The sequence below is a fragment of the Coregonus clupeaformis genome, unplaced genomic scaffold (genome assembly GCF_020615455.1).
Source record: "Coregonus clupeaformis isolate EN_2021a unplaced genomic scaffold, ASM2061545v1 scaf2760, whole genome shotgun sequence".
NCBI lineage: Eukaryota > Metazoa > Chordata > Actinopteri > Salmoniformes > Salmonidae > Coregonus > Coregonus clupeaformis.
Window position 1 is genome coordinate 22,198 of NW_025536214.1, and position 9,964 is coordinate 32,161.

General features: G+C 46.0%; 1 pseudogene; it reads left to right on the forward strand.

Annotated features, from left to right (window-relative positions):
* The first annotated feature begins 893 nt into the window (after positions 1-893).
* LOC123489118 lies at positions 894-8,965 on the forward strand (annotated as a pseudogene).
* Positions 8,966-9,964: the final 999 nt, after the last annotated feature.

The window sequence follows — 9,964 nt, forward strand, 5'->3', positions numbered from 1 at the left end:
AATACTGTAGCTTTGGGCAGTGTACACACGACTTTCATGAATTCCTTATAACGTATTATGCTTAATTAAGCATTATAGATGCGTAATAAGCTAAGGATAAAAGTTAAAACACGTTGTGGTTTATTGAAACATTTCACTTTCCCCACAGTCTATGTTTGAATCCTGTTATTTGCCAGTTAGAACTGTTTGTAACCTTTCTGCATGGTGATTGTTTGGATGTTGTACATAAAGGTCCCAACTGATACATGTTATGACGATTTTCCTCTTCTCCACTTGCACGCCTACTAACTTGAAAAACAGGCATGATGTTTTTTTCAATAGATAGAAGCAGTCAGAACCGGAACACAGGCTCCACGTGGAATGAGACTTAATTTGATTTACAGTAGGATAAGGCCAACCTGCCAGTGCTATGGTAAACTAGGGCTAACTTGTTATGTCCCAACTCATGTTCTGCTGGTATAATAAAACAAATATATAATTTAATGAAAAATATGAGGGCTGAATTTTCTTCTCTTTCTCCAACTTTTCCGGGGACCCCTAGCGCTTTGAAAACCCTTGATCATCTAACAGATGTAAAAGCCTATTAAACATGCATATCTACTATTACAGTATTGTAACGACCCTGGGTTTATAAGCGCGGATATCGACTCTGCCACGGGAGCATGCTTTTGGGGCACAGTCGATGGCGCGCTGGAAGGTTGAGGGTTCGAGACCTGCTCCCTGTCGTTTCATTGCAGTATAATACAAACGTAGTAGTATCCCAATATCATACATCTTTGGTTGTAGCGCCACCTTTAGGAATTGACAGTGCCGTGTTCCCCAAAATTCTAACTGGTTTGTGCGTAACCGGACGCCTCGAATAGCAATCTACTTTTCCGGGGGAAATATTCAGGTGTAACACAAAAACAAGCACGGCATAGGTTTGTGGTCGTCACTAGTTACCACAGCCACAAAGCCCGCTTATTTCTACAATTTATCTTCTTAAAATGTGATTTTAAACCTAACCCCAGCTTTAAATTAAGACTAAAAAACAAATGTTTGTTTTCATGAATTTTTACGATATAGCCACATAGACTTTGTGGCTGTGGTAACTAGTGGAAACTCTGGTTTGTCTGTAGCTATTTGTAAGTTTCTTTCAATAATTGTTGTATCTTTATTATTAGAAACACAATTTACGAATGTTTATTTGCGGTACATCTGTTTCCTTGATACTGGTACTTCAGGAAGCTAATCTTGCAATGTCAACAAAATTGTAGCTAGCCAGATAACGTTAGCTAACTACTGTAGCTAGCTAAGTTAGCATACGTTCAGATATTTTGCTAACAAATCTGCTGCAAAGTATCTTATATCCACATGTTTTTGTTTAATTAACTAGTTAGCTAACTACAATGTTGCAGTAACAACGTTATTTTACGCCTAGGGATTGCTAGCTAAGTCGTGAGTTTCTAACGTTAGGTAATTAGTTAGCTGTGCCACTTGTCACATGTCACTAGCTAGCAGTTAGCGACCTAATGTGTTGCTCTCGTGCTACACATAATGGTAGCTAACTACATGGTGACAACATTTGTACAATATCTTAAGCTAAGTTTATAGAAATTAGGCTAAACATGTTAATTTGCTCAGTACTAGACTACATGGTAGATGCCAGTTGGTAACTTTCAGCTGTACTGTAAATGCTGTTTTCCCTCAGTATATCAAGTTGTAACCATCAAGACAATTCTCCTGGACAGAAGCTTTTCCATTTGAACAATGAGTGGCTCAAAGCCAGACATCCTGTGGTCTCCCCCACCACGCTGACCGCTATGTCATCTGTGACTCAGAGCTTGGACTCTACCGCATAGGACCTGTGGGGAGCGGCGAGACCAAAGCCGGAGCCCTCCCCCTCTCTGAGAAGACCGCTGCTACCCTATTAGCTATCAACTCTGACACCCCATACATGAAATGTGTGGCCTGGTACCAAAGCACGAGCCTGAGTGTCTGCTAGCGGTTGGACAGGCTAACGGCAGGGTAGTCCTCACTAGCCTAGGGCAGAGCCACAACTCCAAGTGCAAGGAGCTGATGGGGAAGGAGTTTGTGCCCAAGCATGCACGTCAATGCAACACCCTAGCCTGGAACCCTTTGGACAGCAACTGGCTAGCCGCAGGGCTGGACAAGCACAGAGCAGACTTCTCAGTGCTCATATGGGACATTAGCAGTAAGTTCTCCCCAGAGGCTAGTGTAGCCGCTGAAAAGATCCGTCTCTTGTCAGGAGACACAGACTCTGGCCTAGTGGTGACCAAGCCCTGTATGAGCTAGGCCAGAACGATGCCTGCCTGTCCCTCTGCTGGCTGCCCCGTGACCAGAAGCTGCTCCTGGCTGGCATGCACCGCAACCTGGCCATCTTTGACCTGCGCAACACCAGCCAGAGACCTTTGTCAACACCAAGGCCATCCAGGGTGTGACAGTGGACCCCCACTTCCCCGACCGTGTGGCCTCCTTCTTCGAGGGCCAGGTGGCCATCTGGGACCTGCGCAAGTTTGAGAAGCCAGTGCTCACGCTCACCGAGCAGCCCAAGCCGCTCACCAAGGTAACTTACTGGTATGCTTGTTTGTTTGTAAAATTCTGTTATCCCCTGCCATCCAGTGTACAAATCGACTTGCACATATCAGGAGTATACTTTTTGTGTGATAGCCTACATGTTTTGGATGTAACTCACTGTTCTTCCATTCCCAGGTGGCCTGGTGCCCCACGCGCATGGGCCTGTTGGCCACGCTGACGCGCGACAGCAACATCATTCGCCTTTACGACATGCAGCACACACCCACGCCCATTGGCGACCGAGACAGAGCCCACGATCATCGAGCGCAGCGTGCAGCCCAGCAACAGCCTCATCGGCAGCTTCGCTGGCACCCAACTTCCCAGAACCGCATGGTGGTGGTTTCGGCCGCCAACCGCGCCATGACCGACTTCACAGTGTTCGAACGTATCTCTTTAGCCTGGAGCTCCACCACTTCGCTCAGTGGGCCTGCGGCAGGCACCTGTTGAGTGTGCCGAGGAGGGGGCGTGGGAGGAGGGGTACAGTAGAAGGACATAGCCACTAAGATGAGGCAGAGGGCCCAGTCCAGGTACGGTCATGATACGGTCCAGGTGTGGAAGAACCATCTGCTGGCCGGAGGGGACGACCCCAGCTCAAGTCCCTGTGGTACACTCTATTCTATATCCTTTATTACCCTCAAACTCAACTGGACCTCCAAGCCAGTTCCACTGCGTTTTTTAATTGTTCCCCTCTAATCAGGGACTGATTTAGATCTGGGACACAAGGTGGGTACAATTAATTATCAGGTAGAACAGAGACCCAGCAGGCTCCGGACCTCGTTGGGTAAGAGTTGAATACCCCTGCTTTATTATATTACTGGTGCATACTCATTTCTAAACATATCTGGCTTTGCGTGAGTAATTATGTGCTGTTTGTTCTGTTTATTTTAGATAAAGTAGACACAATGTCCTTGTGTGAGAGACATGCCTGGCTTTCTGCTTGCACTGTAGTGATGAATTGAATTATCATTTGTCTTTGTGTTCTTACACCTGACAAACTGGATACAATGTACATAGACTAAGTTGCTATATTGTATGTCACTGTTTGCACTGTGGTTCTTATGATGTCCCAGCGTTCCATTTCCTATGTAAGTATCACTCATGAAGCAGTACACTGAAGACATGGAGCAGAAACAGCAGAGCGAACAAACAGGCCCTGGTCTATTCAGGCATCAAGAACATAGTCAAGTCCAGCTCAGGTAAGCAACCTAAAGATATAGATCATCTTTAGGCCTATATCTAGGCTAAATATACAGGCTGAACCCTTGAAAGTACTATATAACACTGTACAACTTTTTTCAGTGTTTCCCCTAGGATTTTTCTTCACGGAGCAAAAAAGTCCCCTGAAGTATCATTTGTATATTTGTTGATCTCTACTCCACCAGGCACTACGGAGAACCGGCGGTGCTGGAGCGGCTCGGACCTCCAGACGGACGACCCAGGTTCACAGCGAGGGCGCAGCCTTGCCCTGCGTCTGTGCGGCTGGATCAGCCGGGGCCCGACATCAACGTGGAGCCCTTCCTGCGCTCCCTGGAGGGGAGGGCGAGTGGAGGAGCGTGCGGCCGCCGTGGCCCTCTTCAACCTGGACATTCTCGAGGGCCATCCAGATCCTCAACAAGGGAGCCTCCGCTGAGAGAGGTACTGGAGTGGAGTCATCTGTGATAGGGCTATGTAATGCATTTTTAAGATTCTTTGTAAGGGCTCGAAAACTTGTTTGCAATATACACTGCATAAAGTATGCTACTAATTACTGCCTGGTCACATGACTGACAGGAGACTAATTAGATATAGAGTGTTAACAGCACATGCATTACCCTCCTGTGCCTGAGGTGTCACTTCCATCACAGCAAAAGTACCATAACATACTTAGGATTTCACCACTGTAAACAAAAGCAGTATACAGTCAGAAAGTATACCCACTAATATTAGGTTAGGCTTTGGCTATGTGTACAGTGGAGCTCATAAACCAAGAGAATAAACGACTAATGAACCAGGCTAATAAACCAAGCTATCCAAGCGAAATAAACCAAACTTCCCCACCCTTCCTTCCTCGCATTGGGGACCTGAACCTAAACGTGGTTGCCTGGCTTTGTCAGGCTACACGGACGGAGAAGAGTTCCCTGTGGAGGGAGATGTGCAGCTCTCTGAGGCTGCAGCTCAAGAACCCCTACCCTGTGTGTCATGTTTGCCTTCCTCACCAGTGAGCCTGGCACCTACGACGGAGTACTGGTACGAGGGAAGGGTAAACCATTGATATAGACTGGGTTGACAGATTTTTATATGCATTATCCAACCCTTTATAACATTCATTATTATGTTAGGCAAAAGTACAAAGGGCTATAGTACAGTCGTGGTCAAAAGTTTTGAGAATGACACAAGTATTGGTCTTCACAAAGTTCGCTGCTTCAGTGTTATGAGATATTTTTGTCAGATGTTACTATGGTATACTGAAGTATAATTACAAGCATTCCATGAGTGTCAAAGGCTTTTATTGACAATTACATTAACTTTATGCAAAGAGTCAATATTTTGCAGTGTTGACCCTTCTTTTTCAAGACCTCTGCAATCCGCCCTGGCATACTGTCAATTAACTTCTAGGGCCACATCCTGACTGATGGCAGCCCATTCTTCATAATCAATGCTTGGAGTTTGTCAGAATTTGTGGGTTTTTGTTTGTCCACCTGCCTCTTGGGATCGACCACCAGTTCTCCAATGGGATTAAGGTCTGGGGAGTTTCCCGGCCATGGACCCAAAATGTCGAAGTTTTGTTCCCGAGCCACTTAGTTATCACTTTTGCCTTGTGGCAGGTGCTCCATCATGCTGGAAAAGGCATTGGTTGTCACCAAACTGTTCTTGGATGGTTGGGAGAAGTTGCTCTCGGAGGATGTGTTGGTACCATTCTTTATTTATGGCTGTGTTCTTAGGCAAAAATTGTGGGGTGAGGCCCCTCCCTTGGCTGAGAAGCAACCCCACACATGAATGGTCTCAGGATGCTTTACTGTTGGCATGACACAGGACTGATGGTAGCGCTTCACCTTGTCTTTTCCGACAGGTGTTTTCCGGATGTCTCCCAATCAATCGGAAAGGGGATTCATCAAGAAAATGACTCTACCCCAGTCCTCACCAGTCCAATCCCTGTACCCTTTGCAGAATATCAGTCTGCTCCCTGAGTTTTTTCCTGGAGAGAAGTGGCCTTCTTTGCTGCCCTTCTTGACACCAGGCCATCCACTCCAAAAGTCTTTGCCTCACTGTGCGTGCAGATGCCTGCTGCCATTCCTGAGCAAGCTCTGCACTGGTGGTGCCCGATCCCCAGCTGAATCAACTTTGAAGCGGTCTGGTGCTTGCTGGACTTTCTTGGGCGCCCTGACTCCTTCTTCCCCAACAATTGAACCTCTCTCCTTGAAGTTCTTGATGATCCGATAAATGGTTAATTTAGGTGCAATCTTACTAGCAGCGAAATCCTTGCCTGTGAAGCCCTTTTTGTGCAAAGCAATGATGCGGAAAACGTGTTTCCCTTTGCAGGTAACCATGGTTAGCAGAGGAAGAACAATTCTTCAAGCACCACCACTCCTTTTAAAGCTTCCAGTCTGTTATTCTAACTCAATCAGCATGACAAGTGATCTCCAGCCTCATCCTCATCAACACTCTCACCTGTGTTAGCGAGAGAATCACTGACATGATGGCAGCTTGTTCTTTTGTGGCAGGGCTGAAATGCAGTGGAAATGTTTTTTGTTGATTAAGTTCATTTTCATGGCAAGCGAGACTTTGCAATTAATTGCAATTCATCTGATCCACTCTACATGACATTCTGGAGTATATGCAAATTGCCATCATCAAAACTGAGGCAGCAGATTTTGTAAAAATTAATATTTGTGTCATTCTCAAAACATTTGACCACGACTGTACAGGAATTGTCAAACGGGGCTAGGGACCACCAGGGGGCCTCAGTGAGTTTTCATGGGATCCCACAAAAAGCAGAAACTACAAATGAATCCTAAATATCAGCAGCAGCATGAAGAGGGCAGTGTTTGACCATAGTAGTTTGAAGATTCCAACATTAAAAAATTACAACTTAGTCATACAAACCTTTTTGTGTTTCCCTCCTTAGTATGAGAGTAGTGTGGCCGTAGGACGGAGTGGCGCTTCGCATGCATGTTCCTTAATCCCGCGCACAGGTAAGACTTCCTCCACAAACACACAACAACATATACTAAATAGATAATCATCGTTTTTTTTCACTGATTACCCGTTTCTATCTATTGAAAGGAATGTGTTTCCTTTTCTATGTGTGTTTGTTATGTAGCTGCCTCGCTACATGGAGAAGCTGACCAGTGAGATGAAGGAGGTGGGGAACCTGGAGGGGATCCTGCTGGCGGGGCTGACCAAAGCGGAGTGGACCTGATGGAGAGCTACGTGGACCGGACCGGAGCGTCCAGCGCCCAGCTTCTGCATGCTAAGGTATGGTCAGAGCAGGGGGCTGAATAGTCTTGCACTGCCCGACATCACACCGTAAACGGTTGTAGTCGAGCAACAGGCTGACTGACCTTGTGGTTCATACCAACTATGATCACCTGTCCCATGTTGGCTAGAATTTAGACAGTTTCGCTCAAATCGATTGTTGGATCTTTTGCCCAAGATTTTTCCCACATTCAGGCTTATAGATTTGTTGAATTTGTAAGATTTGCTGGGGTTCAAATGCTTACTGATAGAATGAAAAACAACTGTAAAAGTGACATAACAATACCACATTTCATAGAAGCTATGCTGTTGATGTGAGACTGACACAGTTATGGGAGCCCACTTCCATTCTGATTCAAACTCAAATAACTTTTGTCACCGTAAGGGGAGCTTCTGACCCTAGTGTTCTTCCCTCCCAGGGTTCCCCAGGGGAGGTGGTGAAGACCGCGTGTTCCAGTGCTGGATCGAGAACACGCCAGCCTGCTGGCCGCCTTATGGAGGTTCTGGCGCATGCGGGCTGAGTTTGACATCCACAGGGTAGCAAGCTGGACCCCAGCTCCAAACCACTGGCACAGGCAAGGAAAGGGAACACTGCACTAAGAGATGGACAGTTGTTCATAGTTATTCATTTCTCTGTGTTTTGGTCTATCTGTTCATAAATCTGCACATGGAGGATGTGACTGAGTGACCAACTTGCTTTGCAGGTTTTACATAAACTTAAAAGACAATAATGAATATGAATATCCTGATTAATAAGTGATGCTAGTTATTTATTTGTTATTGGTCAGTTAGATAATGAAACACTATATTGGACCCGTACATTAATCTCCTATCTTCATAATCTCCAACAATGATCTCGGCGCTATAACCTATTCATGTGGCTTCTGCTTGCTCTAATTTAGCCTGCCAGTCCTTCACACTTGACTGTTGTGTTGTTGCCTGCTACAGGTGTTTGTGAGCTGCTAACTTCTGTGGGAAATCCATGTCGTGCAGCTGCTTCGGCCATCGCCCCACCAGGGCCGCGGCTTCAGCCAGTCCCCTCTTCGGGTCAGCGGCTCGCCCACCAAGTCAAGGTCACCAGCTGCCCCCGGCTGCAGGGAAGCCCCTCCCCCGCTGCCGCCCTCTTTGCCTCCATGAACATGGGCACGCCTGTGTCCCAACTGCCCAGGTACTGGACATGGTATGCTCCACAGATAGGCTCTGGGTGGAAGTTTCCTGTAACCATAGATCTAGGATCTGTTTACCTTCCCCTAAACCTAACCATAACCATTATGGGAAGAGAATAAAAAGCTGATCATGGATCAGTGTAGAAGGTCCACTTTGCCCTACTCTCACAGTTCTGCAGCCAGTCTAGCTTCCTCGTTACACACACTATTATGCAAATACGGAATGCAATTACGCACACACACACTTCAGGGTAATTGAGCGTAGAAAAATGCATACAGTGCATTCGGGAAGTATTGGAGATCCCCTTCCCCTTTTCTCTCATTTTGTTATGTTGGGCCTTGTTCTAAAAAAAATTTTTATTAAATTTGTTCCTCATCCAATCTACACACAATACCCCATATTGACAAAGCGAAAGTTTTGGTGTTTGCAAATGTATAAAAAAGCTAAACAAATACAGAAATACCTTATTTACAACGTATTCCAGACCCTTTGCGATGAGACTAAAAATTGAGCTCAGGTGCATCGTGTTTTCCATTGAACATCCTTGGGATCTGTTTCTTCCACAGCTCGTTGGAGTCCACCTGTGGTAGATTCAATTGATTGGACTTGATTCCACTGTTGGTTTTTCCAGGCACGGGAAGTCAGACGAGAAGGTGGATCTGGTACCGGGGAGAACAAACTGGCCCAGTTCAACAACTGGTTCACCTGGTCACAACTGCCGCCATGGCGCGACCGCCCAGGATCGCCACTCAGCTGGTTTGGGTAAGAACATTACGCGGGGCTTTCCGAAGATAATATTTTCTGTATCGGAGTAGTTTTGAGAACAGAGTGAATCTTAGGTCTTGTCACGGTGGCAGGCAATGTCGCTGGTGGCTTTGTGAGAAGTGTCACATTTCCAGTGGTTTGTGCATTTTGAATGGGAATCTGGTGGTTGTTTATTGATTAACCATCTGGTTTGTCTTCTCTGTTCCCCATAGGGACCATACAAGTGTCCAGTGTCGGCCTGCCTGTAAGTGCATGCGCTGGAACCACAGAAAACCGTGCCTTTTCAGACAGCTCGAGGGGCCTCTGGCTGGGGCCCGGCCTAACCACCAGCCTAAAACTGCCTGTGCACTCTCACTCGCTCCAGCACCCTACAGTCCAACACACCCAGATAGACCAGAGTTGCTGGGTACTGTTCTGGACAGGCCGGCAGATAGTGTTAACACTGGGTGATAGGGTTTGGAGTTGTATAAAAACCCAACATCTTTTTTTAGCAAATCTCATGGTAAGAGAGGCCTAGATGTGTTACTGATGAATCAATGAATGTCTTGAAGGATTGTAACTTGATGCTAATGACATTAAGGGAGATCCTTAAGGATATATTACAAAGGTTTTGTGTTATAAGCGTGGCTCCTCCCTTAACCAAACCTGAATCAGGATGATCCTTTAATTTTAAGCTTGCATTTACGGCCTATGTAATTTCCCCTATGCGTCAAATCAGCCAGCAGGTAAAGGATGTGATTGTGTGCCAATATGGTGTAGCTATGTTTTAAGACTTATATTTCTAGTTCATTTAACTTTTTCAGGTTCACATTCAGACAGATATCTCGAAAAACATTGACAAAGTATGAAGGAAGAGAAAGTTAGTTACTAGACATGAAAGAGAACACATTGACAATGCTCCTCTCTTAGAGTTACATGGCTGTGTTACTCTTCATTCTCATTGTTAGCTTACAGGTAGGGGGGCAGGGGGGGTTAAATCGTCAGTGTATTCACCTCCCCA